This window comes from Mauremys mutica, chromosome 18, assembly GCF_020497125.1.
Source record: "Mauremys mutica isolate MM-2020 ecotype Southern chromosome 18, ASM2049712v1, whole genome shotgun sequence".
NCBI classification, from domain to species: Eukaryota; Metazoa; Chordata; order Testudines; family Geoemydidae; genus Mauremys; species Mauremys mutica.
Window position 1 is genome coordinate 15,617,603 of NC_059089.1, and position 18,606 is coordinate 15,636,208.

General features: G+C 41.4%; 1 protein-coding gene across 15 annotated transcripts in view; it reads left to right on the plus strand.

The window, feature by feature from the left end:
* Nucleotides 1-18,606, plus strand: part of LOC123352512 (collagen alpha-1(XXVII) chain B-like) — a 287,024-nt gene that overhangs the window by 32,264 nt on the left and 236,154 nt on the right. Inside the window, exon 1 of one of the 15 annotated variants that reach the window (XM_044992751.1) lies at nucleotides 4,895-5,011. The exons of the other annotated variants lie outside the window; for them this stretch is intronic. The gene's annotated coding sequence lies outside the window, so the exon portion shown is untranslated. Of the gene's footprint in view, nucleotides 1-4,894; nucleotides 5,012-18,606 lie in introns of those variants that run through there. 15 annotated transcript variants of the gene reach the window in all.

The window sequence follows — 18,606 nt, forward strand, 5'->3', positions numbered from 1 at the left end:
CATTTTGGTGAAGATTGGACTCTAGAATAAAAAGCAAAAGTGGGACAGGAAGTTGTTGCTGGCAGCCAACATAGCTATTTCCTGACTTTGTCAAATGTGCAACAGTAAAGCCTGTTTGGGAACATACTTCTCTATCTAGTCAGACCTTATTAATTTAGACTGCTAGGGTATGAAGCAAGGATCTGGGTCAGGTGTGTACATGAGTGGTGCTGGCAATAGCCGGAAATACAAATAGTCTCTCTGGCTTTGTCTTGACTGCCCAAAAAGGTATGCACTCACCATGGGATAACAAACGTTAACTAGCCTGCTGGAAATCCCTAGTAGAGACAAAGAGCTGTAGCTTTTACTGCTCAATAAACCAGGCAGGCTCAACCATGGGTGGAGACATACTGTTGACCTTACATAGCTACCTCATGGTAAAAACTACAGTGCCTTTCTCCACTAAGATTTGACAGTGAGATAACTATGGTGTGTTAGTTATTTTGCAATTACAAAAAAAACCACACACGCGCGCACACACCTTTTTTTGCAGTGAAGATGTAGTCTATGAGCAGGATGATATCTACCCTTGGGTCAAAGAGGCAGACCAGCTTTGCTGCTCTGTGGGACTGATTCTGATCTCACTTACCCTACTGTAACTCCATAGATTTTGCTGAAGTTATTCCTGATTAACACCACTGTAAATGAGTTCACAAGTAGGCTCCTTATCTGTAAAGTTAATGTATGTTGACAGTTTAGATAAATAATAGCTTAGGAGTGCGTCCTATGAACTCTGTGTAGCCCCACTGTGTTCTGTCACACAGGTCATGTTCTTTTCTCATGATATCTCTGATCTATGTGTTCTAACCCATTTTCTCAGGATGTGGGTGTGTGCTGGGGCTGTTACTAGAATACAATGGCTTTGCTGGCATAGCGCGCTCAATCTCACCTTCTTCTGCCACCACAAATTCTCGCTACAAGCAGAGCACGGCTAGCTGCTCCTTTACTTCTGTTACATATAGTGAAATCCTGGCTCCACTGAAGTCAATGACAAAACTCCCATTGACTCCAGCGGGGCAAGTTTTCTCTGTTTCCGGTGCTGAGGGATACAAGTTCCATTCCCATCACCCATTCCTTAATGTTAATGACTGCATCACCTCTGACCTATCAATGGGTACACAGATACAATAGTGATGAGTTTGGTATAAATAACTACTAAAGTGCTAGGAATGTCAGGCATGCTCAAACAACTTATAAGCCCTAAAACTGATAGAACTTCTTTTTGCTGAATCTCTTCTTATGATCATTAGGGTTATGGTTAGCATTGACTCCATTAGGTTTTGTGGATACAAATAATTTTAGGGACACATTTGTGTATAGAACTACCTTGAGTCATAGCCTAACCCAACTTAACAAGGGATGTTTGAGTCATAATCCTCTCCGGCCATGGCTTCATCTTCACTAGATCTCTGTTCTTCAGCTTGGTGAAAGACCAAAATATCACTATGTGCAGAATTTAAAAATGAAGGGCAGGGGGAGAGGGAAATATTCCCTCAGCACTTGGGCTTCAGATAGACCAAGAGGATTCCCAAGAAACACAGGCTAGAAATAGATAATAAAATCAGTAAGGAGGCTGTGTTCCAGAGTAAGCCATAAAGAGAGAAGTCAAGAGTTATTCAGAGTATCTTATTCTGTAGACTAAGGAAATCCGTATGAAAATGGCCTTTCTGTCTAAACGTTGGGGTTTTTGTGTGTGTGTGACTCCAGTTGCTGAAACACCCAAGACAGGGTGCATATTTTGGCCCATTGGATAAACAGAGCCTACCTAACATGAGTAGCAACATCTGATTCCCTCCCTTGCTATATAAACTAATGGTGATTCATCCAGTTTTCAATAGAAAGGCCACCAAGCTGGCTGAAATATATTTGGGGCTAGTTTTGTGGAATAAAAAGATCAACTCAGGACAGCAAAGCAATGACCAGATGCCAACACTTCGTGGTGGGCACAGAGACTGGTAACTTGTCTTGTAAGCGGTCAGATTGCCCGGCAGAAAGGAAAGGCGCTTGAAACTGCTGATGATTTGGCAAAAGAGAACTTTGGCCCATTGTGGTGGTGCAATGTTTTCCTATCTGTTCTATTAAAAGTTTCCATAGGTGGCTTTTTTTAAAAGACCCTAATTTATAAGTTAGATAAATAGCACAGAAGCTGTTTGGACAGGAGAGTGTCATTTAAAAAGTAAGCTAGCAAAAATGATGGCTCTTAGCCAAATTAATAACATAATGTGACTAAAAAAAGTCTCTCCTCATATAATGCTTGCAGTGCTATCAAAATAACAAATAGCAGCAGTGACTCATTCTGTGGAGTCCATTAGTGCCTATGCAGAGTGTATTATGCACTCTGTATCCTGCTGCCTTACTTCTTAGCTAGGATGAATCAGACAATATTGTCTGTGACTTCAGGGGAGTTATCATTTATGGGCTTTAATTCTATGCTGTGGAAAGATATATGGACACTTTAAGATGTATAGTGGAATTCAGGGGGCTCTGGAGCACTACTAGAGAGAGCATTTCTGTTCTTCCCCTGTAAAACTGATCATGATTGTGACAGCTTTCAGAAACAATCTGAAGTGCTCATTTATTATAACAGGAACATCTCTGGTTCCAGCTTTTTTTTTTTTTATTGAGCAATGTCCAGAGACTTTTGTAGGTGGAAAAGGTAGTTGCATTAAAGAGTATATGACAGGCATACAGATGAGTTCAAGCTGCTAAATTCAAATCCAGACACACAGTTAAACCAAGCTTTGAGGGTGTTTTGGATTCCTGGTTGCAGTTCTGTAGAAAGCAGTGAGTACATGTGAGCTGGGATCTGGACTGAATATGAATTTTATGTTTAAAAACTAGAGACTAACCCCAAATCTTTCCTGACAGCTCCATTTGTTTTCCTACATTTCTATTTATCTAAATTCATTTTGAAAGCAGGAAATACGAGATTAAAAACCAAGCAAACCTTATTGCTGAAGGAAATGGGGTGGGGGAACACCCAAATCTCTAGGTATTTGTCCAGTCTCCTGAAGAGTAAACAACTGCAAGAATGTGAAAACTTTGTTTTCTGGACTAATTGTTCAAAGCTGGTGGTTTACAGCTTGCTGAGAATTATTTGATAGAAAATTTAAATCTCCCTATCTCTGCCATCTCATGTTTCCCCCGTGCCCTCTCTCTATCCCAACTCCTTCCTTCCTTTCAGAGTACTATCGACACCCACAAAGGTCCCAGACGTGACCACTGGGGTGGAGTTAGAACCTGACTTGACACCCTTCAATGGGTGCCTTCTGTGGGGCCTGATCCAAAACACGTTGAAGTCTATAGGATTCTTTCCATTAACTTCAACAGGTTTGGGATCAAACCCTATGTTTGCACACTATTTTGAAGCTTAATTCACTTTGTAGAGTGCTTTGAGATTCTCCAGTGGCATGTGCTCAGGAAGGACTGATTCGTAAGCAGTGACTTTTCTTACTCATTTTGTACCTGTATTTTTTTATCTCTGTAAGTTTCTATACCATGCTCTCCATGTAGTATCTAAAAGGTGTGATTAATTTCCCCCTAGAAATGCAATAAAATATGCCTATTATCCACATTCTGGTGATTATAACCAAAGAAGAATGTACTTAGCTTGGTTTGCTTTGGGGAAATCTGCTTTTGTACCTCTTCTTTGCTTTTAAGTCCAGAAGGGACCATTGCAATGATCTACTCTGACCTCTTGCATAGTACAGGCTGTAGAATTTTATCCTGTGATTACTTTCCTCAGCTGGGTTAGACGTAGGAAACGTATTCAATACTCAATTCTCTGTTCAAATGTGTCCATTATAACTAAAGAGCACTGTGTTTCTGTGAACGTGTACTTGTGGGAACGTGTACTTGTGGGAACGTGTACTTGTGTCATTGCTCTAGGGCCAGTTGGGGTCTCCACATCCAAACATCCGCACATTTTTGGAGTGCTGGGAAGTGAATTGTTATCCAGATCTGAATTTCACAACTGGCCTGTGTAAACAGAGATCCAATTACTAGCACAAGCAAACAGGAAGATACAATCTTGGTATAGGAAGTGTCCTATGGGCCAGATTTTCAAAGGTTTTTAGGTGCCTAAAGCTACAGATGGACACCTAGTGGGATTTTCAAAATTTTGGCACCTAAATCCCATTGATTTCAATGGGAGCTGGGCATCTAACCTGCTTAGGCACATTTGAAAGTCCCACTAGACATTTATCTGCATCTTTAGGTGCCCAAATACCTTTGAAAATCTGGCCTGATGCCTCTGAGCATGCCCAGTGTGAACTAGACATTTCCAGAAGCTGGAACAGGCTATACCTGAGCTGGGTTCTTGTGCAGACAAAGGTAAGATGGAGAGAAATCACAGTACTTACCTCCTTAGTTCTTTACTAAACGTTGCCTCTACCATGAGCTAAACAAAATGCACAGAGCCCTGTTCTCCCACAGTGTGACCAGAGTAGAGGAACCACCCACATTCTATTGCAAGAAAACAGGGTCACTGCATTCAAATTGAAAAGGCATGCATGTGTTTGAAGCCTGTTTCTAGTGAAATTATACTTCTAATATAGCAAAGCTCCCATTGATTTCAATGCCTAAGAGTCAGGCCCCTATAGACTTTTTTGTAATGACCAATCAATTCCCACTGCTCAGAATCCTTTTTAACTGGTCCTCTGAGACTTTTTTTTGTGCTCTACTAATTTAATGCACTAATTTGGCACATAAAAGGTGGAGCCCGTGATATCCTGTTCCTGAGGAAGGAACATCAGGGAACACTGCAGCCCACTGTTCCAACCTTAGCCATATTTACTTCACTTAGAAAGTGCACTTCTTGAGTCCTCCTTTAATTAGGTAAAGCTGCATCTACTGAAAACAAATGAAAGAGCTACTGTGTGGGAGGAGGAAGAAAAAACCTAAAGGATGAAAGGGGAAGGATAATGAGTGCTGAAAAACAAATGGTGGTAATGAAGCCAGAGAGTGATCACAGGTATGATCTGTTTAAAGCTTAAATTGTAGCTGCTGTTTTTTAAATTGGCTGTAAGTGAAGTTGCCACTGCTGTTCTGTAGGCTATTTGGTGTGATTTTTTTTTTCGGGGGTTGGGGGGGATGTTTTAAAACAGATCATGGAAATACCTATATGTTAATCTTCAGACTTATTCCAATAGTGCTTAAGGACCAACCATGAATAGGTCCCCATTGTGCTAGGTGCTGTACAATCACAGATAACCATCCCTGCCCTGTGGAGTTTTCTATCTAAATAGCCAAGAGAGGTACAAGTTATGGGAATGGTAGAACACACAGGCAGAGCTAGGTGATTGCAGCAAATGACATATTAGTTCTGTGGATTATTTTTTGTGTGTGGCTTTAGTTAGGAGGGAATAAGCTAACTAGAAACTGAAGGGATAGAGGACCTGGAATGGGCAGGGGTAGGTGTGGAGTGAAGCCGAGGTGAAGAGACTGTGGGGTGGGAAAGGAGAAGGTTGGACCAATCAGCACAGGGCAGGGAAAGTCCCCTCAGAACTGTAGAAAGTTCTCTGAATGTCCAGAGGTCCCTGCTTTGGCAGCTTCTGCAGCTGCTCCTACCAGCTGGAATCTCTGACTGGTTCCTCTCTACAGTTTTTCCCCAAGGCTGCACAGGGATGGGCCCATTCAAAATACAGCTCCTCATCCTTCATTATTTCTCCATATTTTGGGGTAGTTAGATGAAACCGAGATCTGTATATCATGTCTAATTCCCTACATTTATTCTTGGACAAACAAAAATCATGGATCCAAACATTTCCTTGGGGTTTTATTTTGGGGGGTTTTGGGGAGTGGGATGGTTTCAAAATCTGGATATGGATCAAAATTTAGTAACACTGGTCTGTTTCTGAAAGGAAGTCATCAGTCCTTCTGGTTTGCAAGAGATTTTGAAAAGCCCCCCACCCCCACTTCATTTTACCACTTTTTTCCGTTTTTTCTTCAGATCCAAAATCTCAAAGCGAAAGAGTCAAAATCCAGGTTCTAAGACAGAACAGTCAAGTTTCACTGGGTTACAATGCAAAAATATACACACAGTATTGCTAACCCCACATGTTTAAAAAAATCCCCAAATCATGAGATTGTTTGTTTAAAAAAAATGATACATTTTGGGTTAATTTTATTTGCATTCTGGTTTCCAAGTCTTTGGGTACGTGTTTTCAAACTCTTCTCCACACCCATGAGAGAGAGAGAGAAACTTTTTTTCTTTTTAAATGTAATCACCTGATTCCAGGAGCAGTGGCTTTAAGAAATATCAAATATCATGAGAGTTGGCAACACCAACTGCATCTCCAAAACGAGAGGTTGACTGAAACCTTAGCCCAGGTCTGCTGGAAAGATTTTGTGAACCTTGGCAAAGTTTTGGCATTGACAGGCAAAGTGGTTGCAGGGTTTATTACAAAAGTTTATCGTTGTTCTAAACAACACTACTCAATCAAAAACCCATTTGGTGCATGGTTGTATTAAAGTAAAAAAGCTCCTTGTTGACTAAGCCATACTTCATCACTGTAGATAGATAAATAGACTTTCAACTGTCTGGGGCTTTTTAAACTCTTCTCTTCTGGAATGTAAATGCAAGAATCTTTCAGATGCTTCTGATGAAAGTTTATATTCAGCTGATGACTACATACCAATTTCCAGGGAATCGTAATAACAAAACAAGCCATTCTGTTCAGAGGCTGAAAGAGCCCTTCTTTGACAGTTCTGCCATTCAGTGCAATTTTCAGACTTTTTCCGTGCAGGAATACAAATTTAGTTTCATGAAGGATAAAGACTTTTTTTTTCCCATGGAACCGAATGAGTTGTGTTATTTATAACACAACTCAAAATATATATATTTATGTTCAAAGCTGTGGAATATTCCTAACAAATACATTTGTTTAATGACACAGGATTAAGTACTGGCAATCTTTGGAATCTGACTTTTTTCTTAACGCTAACCTGGCTTGCACTCCACTGCACAGTAGTCGCTCTCTGTAACTGGAGCCTTTGGACTGAGGAGAAGTTTGATGATTATGCCAGCAAGTGGATTACCCTGAAAACAGAAAAATACAAAACACTTGGCATTGAGGGTGCCTGGGTTTGTATCAGCTAACAGATTATCACAAATGCTATCTTTTCAAAGAGGCTTTCTGATCCCAAGCATAAGAGAGGCTAGATCCTTGGCGGCTGCTGCTACCCTTTCATTTTATCTCTTGGCTTCACAAATGTTAAAGCAAAATATAAACATTCAGAGCTGAGGAAGCTGCTGCCTCTGTCCACTGACACTTTCATTCCAGCTGCATTAGCTCTTCTTTGTGCTCTTATTCCTGCTTACCGACTGGTCCTTCAGCCTCTAAATGCATTGCTTAATTTTATTATTTGACTTATTTGCATAATATTTTCCCAAATGAGCAATTTAACTTTATACTAAAAACAAATTGCATTCAACTCTAAAATATCTTGGGAAGCTTTGCATGACAGATACAACTTCTGAACTGCATTGGTCGAACTTTTCGAAGCCGTTTCAGGGATCTAGATCCAAATTTTCCATTAATTTTAATGACTAACAGAAGATGTGGGTCTAAATTCCCTATACTGTTTTGAAACCCTCAACCATTGAGTATGAACAGTCTGGCCCTTCTTCTCACACCACTGGTGCTCTCTTGACACCGGTGCTGTTGCCCCTTTCCAAAGCAGTAGCAGCTGTCGGAGCCTGGAAAGCTAGTTTCCCGGTATAGGAGAAATCAGTGATACAGAATCTGAGTATATTCTAAGTATGTAAATCAAGCAAGTTACAAACACCCCTGCCCTAGAACAGAGATGCAGGGTCATCCCTTCTTTAAGGCATCTCAGCACATCACCAAGGCTTAATTCCCAGAATCAAAGTCATATGACTTATGTAACCAGTTAACGCCAAGTATTTTAAATCTTGAGCATGGAATTCTGATGATGACTTGTTCACAATTGATTCATGGAGTCAAAAGACCTGTTTGAATCATCAAAGAAAAGAAAAAATCACCATCTACAGGCAAACTTTCTGAGAGCAGAAAAAGGTTGAATTTGTTAGGAAACTATTTTCTATGCATTGTTTGCTCAGCTCTGGTCTATTTATAGATGGGTCAAGGAGGTGATATTAAAGTCAGGTTTAGATTAGATACTGGTTCAAGTCTGAATCGGAGCCTGGTTTGGGTGTAAAATGCATGGACCAAAATATCACAAAGGTTATTTTATTTGTTTTCTTTACCACCCCACCCCCAAAAAAGCTGAGCTCTCACGAGATGTCAACAAAAGCTAGAAAATTAGTCCCATTCAAGTGGTGCATCTGACCCAGAGTCAAAGCAAGAATGGGTTGCTTTAGATCCAAAATTTGAATCTGAATACCCTTTCTCCCCCATCCCCCATGAAATTCAAAGGTGTCCAGATCAAAGATTCTGAGATTGGCCCCTTTCTATACAAATTTCATCAGATGTTCAACTAGCCCCAAGCTAAAGCCTGTCAAGTGGTGAAAGACAAAATATATGTTTTAGTGGTGCCAAAAATTGAGACCTTGAATGTCTGTATGTTGTGAAAAAGATGAGCATTCTGCATTATTTTTGCACAGTCCCATGGAGACTAACAATGGATATGGCTCATTTTAATCCTGACATGCAGCATAAATCATATATAAAAGCGGCATGCTTTACATGTATAACTCTCCGCCCTAAAAGAGAATTGATATGGGGGAAATGAAGTGATATAAGAAGAAAGGGGTGTGTGTCAAGATTTAGAAGAAAACATACCATAAGGGGTCAATCAATGTGCTTTTGCCCTAGACTGAGAATTGACAGCTTTAGCTGGCCATCTCATTGCCTTATAGGAATAAGAGTTTGTTTCTAGGAATATAGGAGCTGCGTTTCTTCTAGCAGATGTAATTGTCTCTGGGAAGATTAATTAGAGGAGGATCAACTAACTACTTAATAATCATGGGAACTGTGGTGGATTCCCAACAGTGTGTGTTGCTTTCTTGACCAAAGTTAACAAAGTGTGTGTGCTATGGAGAAATGGCATAGTGAAACCCTAGGAACTGACAAACTCCAGGATGCAAAATCTCACTGTGGGGGGGGGGCGGGCGGCTGCTGCAGTATTCACTTAGCTCTCCACTAGTAGCAGGGCAGAAAAAGGCCTGTTCTTTGCAGTCCCATGTGACATGAGCAAACAGTCCAACATTTATTGGAACTGCAAGTTGTGCTTTAAAGGCCACTGCCCCAGGGCTGGTGCATGGATATTTTGCGCCCTAGGCGAAACTTCCACCTTGCGCCCCCTCCTTTCCTCTTCCCTCCCCCCAGAGCATCACTTATTATAAACTTTAAAAAATGAATACTGCATAATGTGGCATGGTTCATTAGAATTAATACACATTCAGCTTGAAAATTTATTAATTTAATTAGTCTACATATTTAATTAAAATAAATGGCCTTGGGTCTCCTGCACCTAGGGTGACCAGACGTCCCGATAAAATCAGGACTGTCCCGATCGATGTTTGGTCAGGATGCAATTTGTCCTGATTTTTCGCACTCCTGTTTTTTTGTTTTGTTTTGTTCTACCGGCGGGACTCTGCTTTTTTTTTTTTCTCCCCTTCCTCCCCCCCGCCCCCCACCATGTGTCCCGATATTTTCTTTATCCCATCTGGTCACCCTACCTGCACCTGGCTAGAGTCCCTCCTGCCCCACCCTCCCCAATGGATCTGGAAAGGGCTGTTTTGGGGATCAAAACTGGGAGTCAGGATCTGGCTTCTATTCTCCACCCTGGCACCAACTCACTGGATGACTTCAGGCAAGTCACTTCCCCGTTCTGGGCTTCAGCTCCCCCTAGCGCTAAGGTGTGAAATGGTTCCTTGCTCCTGGGCTGGAAAGTGCAATGCAGGTGGGAGGGGGTGTCTGAAGGCCTGGCTTCCCCACAGCTGTGAGGCGAGGACAGTGTTCCAGCCTCCGCCATGACCGTCCTGGTTGCTTTACTCTGCCCCATGCCAATCACTGAAGCCCCTTACTCAGAGAGCTGTGGCTCAGAGTGTCATTCTGGGCCTGATTTTCAGAGATGCTGAGCACCTGCGGTTCCCCCTATGTCTGTGGGAATTCCAGGGTTCTCAGTACTTCTGAAACTCAGGGCCCATTTATTTCATCTAAATTAATACAACAGAACCCAGCCAGCATAGCTCTCTGATCTAACCACTGGACTGTGCTGCCTCTCATTAAATTGAATGGGGTGGTCTCTGTTGCATAAGTTTGGCAGGATGTTTCCAATTCTATTGTGCATCTAGCATGCCTCTCTATGTGCACTTGCACGAACAGCTTTAAAAACACCACACACACAGGATCAATGGCGTTGACAAACCATGTCATCATCACTAATAACTCTTTTCCCCACCTCAGAAAAAGAAGAGAGTCCTCTTCGCTTCATTAGTCCCCTCAGGAAAAGTCTGAGTAAACAGATAGGCTTTGCACCATGCCCTGCAGGTCACTGAGCATAGAGCACCAGAACAAGGGTGAGGGAAGCAAGTCCCAGAACGGAGGGCCCTCTGCTGAGAAGGCTTTCCCCCCAGATGTACAAATATAGGGAATGTCTGCTCATGCACTTCTGGTGATTTGTAACTGTCAAGCAAAGTGAATTGATAAGTAAATGAATCTGGAGAAACTATGATGTTGGAAAGAACTCCTGTCCTGTGATCCAGTTGTTATAACAGGAATTTGTTTGCTATTAGTTAGATGAAATAATTTATTGAGATTTCAGAAACTTTTCAGTGGTACTTTGTTTTTGTAGTGTATTATTAGCCTATGATTATTCCAGACTGACACCTGGAAAGTCCAGTGAAAGCAGCACCAGACATTCTTGGTAGCTTCTAAGGACAGGCCAGGAGGCATTTAGATTCATTCTGAGCAACCCAAGAGAGTTTTTGTTACTGGGATGGGAGAGGAGGGAAAGAGTGTAATGGGCATAAAGAATGGATAAGCTCCTTCTCAAAAAATCTGTTTGTAGTTAAGGTGTCTTCAGAAAAATTATGCAGGGAAACCCAAGTAATAATGGGAGGTCCATGTCCCACCTGCATCTTCTGGGCCACTGTAGCTCATCATGGTCTCTTCACTTCCTTGCTACTCATCTTAACTTTAATTCAGTGATGGTTGGAGGAACATGAAAGGCATGTCCTGAGCTAAACCAATCAGTGAGAAGCCAGAGAGAGACTGCTGTATCTAAGTTTAGTGAAGAAACACCTGGATTTTGTCAGACTACAGTGCAAAATCTGAGAGAAATGTAGATCCTCCAGTATTCAAAGGCAAAACAACTGGATCCAAGTACTGTTACACATCAGAATTTTAGATCTTGTTGGATCCCATAGATGCTTAATTCAGAACATTCCAGGATTGTGCCAGAATTACACTGAATGCAGTGTTAGCTTTTTACCTTCATGCTCTGCTTGGTAAATGGTATGAACCGGCACAGCACATGAGGAATACTAGTTACAGTATGTGAAGTCCTGTGGTAACACCATTGGTTAACATAGAGGCACAGTATGTGGAGAACTATTTCGTGAAAGTATCTTTCATTCCAGAGTCCATGTGGTCTAGTGGTTAGAACCAAAGGCAGGAAGCCAGAGGAGAATTGGGGTTCTTCTAATCCAGCCTGAGTCACTTACACAAGACACTTGTCCTCTTTGTGCCACCTAAGTCAACCCAGAGGCTGCTGCATCTGGATTTTTCTTACAGGAGGAGGGGAAAAAGTGTTCATCCTGAGAGCTGTCAGTTGAGATGCTAGTCTCTTTAACTTGTCATTTCTTCTGGTTCTGGAAAATTACAGGAACAGATGAGTTCTCCATGTGTTACTTAGATGGCAGGCTATGAGATAACAGTATAAAGGATCATCATGAAACTGTCACTCTTCACATGTGGAAAAACTTCATTTCCATTTTGGGAAAGGAAGGATATAAGATAATTGACAAATCCTCCAGCTATGCCAAAGCTTTCTGAGTGTTTCACAACAAATGGAAATAGAGTTATGGACAGTAACAGCAAAAGATAGGGAAAGCACCAGTCTATAGAATGGATAAAAGTAAGTGTGTGTATCTGTAAATATATAATATGGAACTTAGAAACTCTGTCTGAAGTGACTTGCTATACAAGGGGCCTAGCCCAAGATTTTCAAACAGTGGTTTGGGGTGCCTCCATTTTTCGGATGTCCAACTTGAGATACTTTTAAAGGGACTTTGTTTTCAGAAGGCCAGGTGCTCAGCACTTGCTAAAAATTAGGCCCTTTTACGGTGTCTCAAGAGGGGCACCCAAACATGGAAGAACCCAAAATCATAGTTGCTTTTGAAAAATCTTGATTCAAAGGTGCAATTTCCATCTATGTTTAGGCTCTAGTTTCCATTATTTTGACATACTAATGTTGTTTTAAAGAGGCCTTTATAGATGAGCTCTCAAGGTTCCACCAAGCCCTTTGTCAGAATGTGGGGTTGTATCCAAGTCTACGGCATGATTTAAAATGGCAGGTTTGCATCTTTCTCCATCCCAGGCTGCTCTTTCACCATCTTGCAAAGTGACATTTCGGGCATGAAATTCCACTCTTTTTTTTCCTTTCTCAGTCTCACAGGTGGGGTAAAAGTGTTGTGGTAGGGCATAAATCACACTCTCTTCTCTTGGTTGATCTAAAACAGTCGACTGGTCTTGCCTCCAGCTTAAATCAAAATACAGCAGAAAATCTCACACTTGGAATGAGACTGTGAAACACTAACCCATGGTTTTGAGCTGAGCTGTTGTTTGAATGTTCCTTGGATTCCCTGACTTGATTCCTTCCTTGCCCCTACGTTTGTGTATGCACTTTCCCCCCACCCAGTCTCATATCTGCTTAGCATGAAGGAGATGGGGGAGAAGGGACCTCCTAAATCAGAATATTTGAAACCTGCCCCATCTTCAGTAAGCAGTGGCCCTTCTACTGAATAATCTCACTAACACTGTTTGCTCAGTGTGGCTCAAATTTGAAATGTGAGTTTGTAAAACTGTCCCTTCTCATTACTACAGCTGAGCAGGTGGGTGGTAAATTTGTCTACACTGCAACAGTTGTGATCATTGATCAACAAGCCAGTGTCCAGAACATCTCCCATTTCCTCCTTGTGTGTGTAGTGGGGCAAATGAACATCACCCAGCCCATTGTATTCCCATAAACCAGTGATCATTGGGCCAATCACTTAATATATAAAAGCGGCAAAGAGTTCTGTGCCACCTTATGGACTAACAAATGTATTGTAGCATGAGCTTTCGTGGGTGAATACCCACTTCGTCGGATGCATGAAGTGGGTATTCACCCACAAAAGCTCATGCTCCAATATGTTTGTTAGTCTACAAGGTGGCACAGAACTCTTAGTCTGGATCTGTAAAAGCGGCAAACACGGCTACCCCTCTGTTAATTAATATGGGCTCTTCTTTCCCCCTGTGATGGGCCAATAACTCTGAGAGGATTTTGTTGAACTAGGTAAATACCAGCACTGTTAACCCTCTCACCTGGGATGTGTAGGTTAAACACTTACTATCATATTGTAGGCTCACTCCTTCTGTGATGGCCAATATGAAGTGAGCCAATAACCATTTTGAAGCCTTCCAAGTTACACCTCACTCTGGGTTTCCCAGTGCATTGCCTTCTCTCTCTTTGTCTTTTAGATTGCGAGCTCTTCATGACAGGGACTGTCTTTGTTTTGCACCTTGTAGAGGGCTAAGTGGTTGGCTGCAGGGGAGGAACTGTGGGCCAGGCTGGGAGTAGCAGAAAGTTACTACCTTAAAATACTAAGAATTGAGCTGAAACATAAAGAAGCTTCCACAGAAACATAAAGCAGGATTTTAATCTCATATCCAAGTTGTCCACACACCCATAAACATAAATACTGCATATATACACAGGATTCTACAGTAATCACCCTCAGCATTTAAGCTGCTGTGTGTTAGACCACCAACACTGCAAGCCTCAAGCATTCAAAAATTTGAATCAGCAGGAAGAACAAAAGGCATCTGGGTTTTAATGGCAGAGAAAGTCACCATTTTAATAACCAAGGTGCGTGTTCTCAGCTTTGACTTCTATCCTGGAAACAACATCCAGTGATTAATCTATTCCTGACTTTGTTCTTTTTGTGACCAGGGAATTTGTCTATGGAGCACTTTATTTCCTGCTTTTGGAGAGGTTAAGCAAGGCTAATTATTCTGTAGCAAGCAAACTAGAAGTAGCCTGAATTCCTATAGTAGGGAGATGGAATAGATAACAAATTAGATGCAAATGTTTGTTGCCTAAAAGGCTACGTGCCAATATTGTAGCCTGTTTTAAAACAATTCATCTGAGTAAAAGCTTTGTGTATGATCTTCTGTCAGTCAGGAGCTGCAGTTCTGCTTTGTTTAGCTAGACAAAGCATTGGAGAGGCAGGACCTGATTGTTTCTCTTCACCAGTTAAAATCAGGAATAGCTCCAGGACGGAGTTACAGGCGGGTAAACTTGGTGTAAGTGAGATGAGAAACAGAGCAGTATGGGCTGCTGTTTCCAATAACCAGCCCATTAAGGTTTAGCTTGTGTTCTGTTTTACTTTGCCATTCCACAGCTAGGGATATTTCATCGCATTTCCTCGGCCCCTGCTGTTCATAAGAGCACAGAATAGTGAGCCTCTGCTTATAAATACTGCATCGCAGTCACAGATCCACATCTGTTTAAGCATTCCGCCCCAGGCCCACATTGCATTGGTCGTATCATGGTGGAGGACGTTTGTCTGCTGACTTCCTTGGAGCTTTTACTGCCACTGGCTTCTGAGCATGTCTCACGTGGTGGTTTTTGATGGACTATCTGTAAAGCAAATGGAGTATCAGCTAGGATGTACCTTGGACACTGGGCCTTGTTTTTAAGAGATGTTTCCTGGGTGTATTTGCCATGAAGTTCAGTGTGAAAAGAGTTAATTCACTCTACTGTATTTTGTCTTTACAAAAGCCTTTGGTCCATCCAGTGTGTCAGCTGGGGAATAGCTCACACCAAAGCATGTCCCATGAACAATACAAGTAATGATTTCAAAAACTACTGTACACTGGAAAGAGACCCAAGATGTTCACCTACTGAGATCACTCCATTAAACTGGATGAACCCTCAGTGAGCAATAACTGCTGCATTGTAAAGTCAACATCCAGCACAGGATCCACTGACGGCACGCAAAGCAAGGGAAACACTTTCATTCAATTGAAAATGAAAGCGTGGGGACTTTAATGGTGCAATATCTGCTCCTGACCCTGTATCTTGTATCAGAATGTCTTTAGGGGCAAAGATTATCTGAATCAGGTCTATTGTAATTAATGTCATAATCCCTCCACACGCACCCCTTTTGGGAATGATTAAATATCAAGACAGGCTATTGGTTACAGTAGGAAACAGGAAGTCAGGACTCCTGAGTCCTATTCCCAGATCTGTCGCTGACTTGCTGAGTGACTTTAGATGATTCACTTAAAGCCAGGTTCTGACACGTATGCACCTTACTCTGTGAGCAGCCCCATTGGAATCTGTGGGATTACTTGAGAAGCAATACACTACATGAGTAAATTGGGCAGAATCCAGCCTTTAATCTCTGTACCTTAGCTTCTTTACCTGTAAGAGGTACAATACCCACCTGAAAAGGGTGTTGGAACATAAGAATGGCCGTATTGGGTCACACCAAAGGTCCATCTAGCCCACTGAATTACACAGTGAAGAAAGTGGCTCTTTTCTCCATACAAATCATTGTAGTCAGCAGTCCTGGTGGTAGGTGCTTGGAAGGGTTAACTGTGCACAAACCCACCTTGTAAAAAGAAGATTTAAACTAGTTCTGTAAGGAGAGCCCCTCTCCCCAGCTTTGTCTCCCTTATGCAGTGTGATCTGTGCAGGCAGTCAAGGCATGCCTTCCTGCTCTGGTGCTTTTAATAAGCAACTCCCAGTTGTGGGTGTTTGATGTCAGTTTGCTACCTTTACTTTGTGCAGTTATTTCTGGCAAAGGGAAGATTAATCCTTCAGTGGGTGTTTGGTGTGTTAATAACTATGATTGAGTTTTTGTGGTTCCCTTTCAAACTCTGGAATCTATAATTTTCAGTAGGCTGTCATCCCAGTATTCCTAGAGGGAGAGGGTGGTCTTTGGTGGTTTGCAGAAAAAATAAAAATAAAATAATAAAAATAAAATCAAAGCCATCGGTGCCACTTACAAATATTTTAATTCAATGTTTTCCTTTTTATAAGCTTGCATATCTTGCTCTTTTACCAACTAACTTGGGGTGGGGGGAGTCCTGTACAGAAACTTGCTTATATCCCTTGGTTTTTCCTGACCTTCCATTATTAAACAAGTTAGGGTGAAGGGAAAAACAGCACAGACAAGCTGTTTATTATTTTCTTCACAAGCTGTCTCAATGACACTGTACCTGGGACAGGCATTTTTTTGTTGTTTTTTGCCTCCCATCATTTGAAATGCAAACTCTTGGAAACTTACATAATGGAATGGGTGTTTAAAGGGAAGAAATGTGGGCTGAGGGACTGGGAAGCAGGATTCCTGGTTTCTTTTCCCTGCTCTGCCGCTTATTTGCTGCATGACTTTGGACAAGTCATTTATGGCCTGATTGTTAGAGTCATGCTGAGCATGCACAGTTCCCGTTGACCTCCTTTGGATCTATGAGTGCACAATGCCTTTGAAAATCAGGCCATTTAAACTTCTTGGGTTTTCAGTATATCCATCTGTTAAACGGGGGAACATAACTTACCTGGCTCTCACAGGTGTTAAATTTGAGATTGCATTCATAATTGTAAAGTACTTTGAGATCCTGTGAGGAAAGGTGCATTAGAAATACCTGCCAAGTGGTGTTTGTAATAACATGTGGTTGGTGGTGACTGGCGAGTTGTTGCGGCGAAAGGAGGGAGTAGTGGGAGGGTGAGCCGGGAACCACTTTCCCCCACATTATTAGTTAGCTCCTTGACATAGTCTGACCATGGGGTGCACTGTAGATAATATAGCGGCGAGAGCAGTGTGTCCCCTCATCTGCCTTACTGCACAGGACAGGTACACTGGTATGAATATTAAGAAAATATTAATGTTTATGCAAGGTTTTGGAGATGGAAAGTGTTAAGTATTATCACTCATTTATTCATTCAAGTTAGTTAATGCAAGACTTCTACAAAGAATGCAGATCTGAGCTACACACTAATTTAAAAAGTGCAGTTGAAATAGTTCAAAGAAGGGTAACTATAGTGATGCAATGAGAAGAGACTAGTGGAACTATTCCTTTCATCTTAAAAAAACAAAAAACACCACCACCTTAAGGAGTTAACATAACAGATCCCTATAAGTAACTCCCGTGAAACAATATAAGAGAAAAAAATTAACTATTTAGGCTGGGTATAAAATGGGAGCTGAAGCTGACAAAGGATAAATTTAGCTTAGACATAAAGAAAATCTTGAGGATGATGAAGTCAGTTTGCCAGTGGAAAAGTTTGATGAGAGATGATCTCATAGTTAAATCAGTTTGGCTATTTTGTTTTCAGAGTAGCGGAAGAAGATTTGGTATCACTGTCTCTGGTTATTTTGGGGTACAAATCTCAAGCCTCATCCACAATATATTTAAATCAATTACAAGACTCCCATTGACTCCAATGGGTGTTGGAAGAACAGTGGTGGAGAAAATAGACTTAAAAGCTGTTGATTTGGTCCCTATAATTGCCATCCTGTAATGATGCCACTCAAAATGACATCTGCCCAGCTAAATATTAAAAATGTCTAAGGGCCAAATTCTGAACCCAGTTACACCAGTGTAAATCTGAAGCAAACTCCACTGAAGGTAATTTCATGTACACCCTTGTAACTGTGAGTGGAGTTGGGAGTACTTACTCTTCATATGGAGTATTGGATTTTTTTTCATCCTATTATGAAACTGTGCATGGGTACGTCTGCTCACACGTAACGAGAAGTGTGAGGATGCTTCCTCAGTGGGGCTGGGATCATTTTAAAGCTCGACTTAACAAATAACAGGAAAACAAACACATTCAGTTTCCTAACATTTTATTTTTGTAATGTGAGCTGAAGTGGCCGTGCTATACAAGCACTTAAGCTCCTTTTTAAAAAAATGAAGACATTATGGAACAATCACTCTTTGATATTTACAAATATTCAAAACTAGGCACCTTTCTGAAAATGCTGGGCTGAATTTTCTGCCAGTTTAAATGGGTGAAACTCTTGAAATGGGTGGAGTTACGTCAATTTATACCAAGAGGGAGGTGGACCCTCTCAATCCCCCCGACATACGTTAGCAAACAATATCAACTAAACCCTGCAGCTAGTTCAGCAGCCCCTTTCCAACAGCCACCAGTAAAACACCCACAGCCCCCTTCTGGCTCAAGACTATAGATATCTTGAAGAAAGGGGATTGAAAGTCCCTTTTAGAAGGGATTTAAGACGAGTAATAGTGACACTATTATCTAAGGTTAAACATTGAGATACTTTTGAAAGAAAATTCATAAATAAAAAAATGGCTTCTTGTTCCATCCTTAATCAAATCACAGAGCTCCTAATCATGACACCAG